We start from the raw sequence: 1,268 nt of genomic DNA on the forward strand, positions 1-1,268 counted from the left end.
AAGGGGCAGAGATGGGCAGCTGGGGTAGAGAGGATGGTGCAGCCAAGGAAGTGGCTGGCAGACCAGTTGGTCCCACATTCATGGGCGGATAAACTGGGAAGAACCATCGGGAAGTGAGACAGACCACAAAACCCAGGGTTTCAGCATGGGAAACTAAAGACTCAGAACCTCTGGATGTGAAAATCTGGGAGTTGTGGCAGTGGGAGAAACTCTCAGGATCACAGGAGAGTCTATGGGAGAGGTCCACAGGATCCTAGAATGTACACATACCCACCCATCTGCAAATCAGCATCTGAAAGGCCACAGTCCACCTGTGTGAAGTGAGGGATGTGACGGAAAGTAGGGCTACAGCAGAGCCAGTAAGTGGCATTGTTCCCTCTCTGACCCCTCCCTCACAGTGCCACAATGCAGCAAAAAAGGTTGCCCCACCCTGGTGAATATCTAAGGTTTTGCCCCTTACAACATAATAGGTGCACTGAGACAAAAGAAATATGGCCCAAATGAAAGAACAGATCAAGACTCCAGAAAAAGAGCTAAGCAACAAGGAGACAGCCAACCCATTTGATGCACAGTTCAAAACACTGGTATTCAGGATGCTCACAGAAATAATTGAGTTTGGTCGCAAAATAAAGGCTATACAAAGTTAAAGGAAAATACACAGAGAACCAAAAGTGAAGGGAAGGAAACTGGGACTCAAACCAAAGATTTGAAACAAAATGAAGAAATAAACATCTAACCAGAACAGAATGAAGAAACAATTCAAAGAAAAATGAGGCTGAAAAAGCTCTTGGGACAAGTTTAAATGCTCCAACATCTGAATCATAGGGGTGCCAGAAGGAGAAGATGAAGACCAAGAAATTGAGAACTTATTTGAACAAATAATAAAGGAGAACTTCCCCATTCTGGCAAAGGAAATAGACTTCCAGGAAATCCAGGAAGCTCAGAGAGCCCCAAAGAAGTTGGACCCCAGAAGAAACACGCCAAGGCACATCATAATTACATTAGCCAAGGTAAAAATGAAGGAGAGAATCCTAGAAGCAGCAAGAGATAAGGGGACAGTAACCTACAAAGGAGTTCCCATCAGACTGTCAGCTGATTTCTCAAAAGAGACCTTACAGGCAAGGAGGGGCTAGAAAGAAGTATTCCAAGTCATGAAAGGCAAGGATGTACATCCCAGATTGCTCTATCCAGCAAAGCTTGCATTTAGAATGGGAGGGCAGATAAAGTGCTTCTCAGATAAGGTCAAGTTCAAGGAGTTCATCATCACC

This window comes from Phyllostomus hastatus, unplaced genomic scaffold (assembly GCF_019186645.2).
Source record: "Phyllostomus hastatus isolate PE091 unplaced genomic scaffold, TTU_PhHast_1.1 phas_contig_57, whole genome shotgun sequence".
In the NCBI taxonomy this organism is placed as follows: Eukaryota; Metazoa; Chordata; class Mammalia; order Chiroptera; family Phyllostomidae; genus Phyllostomus; species Phyllostomus hastatus.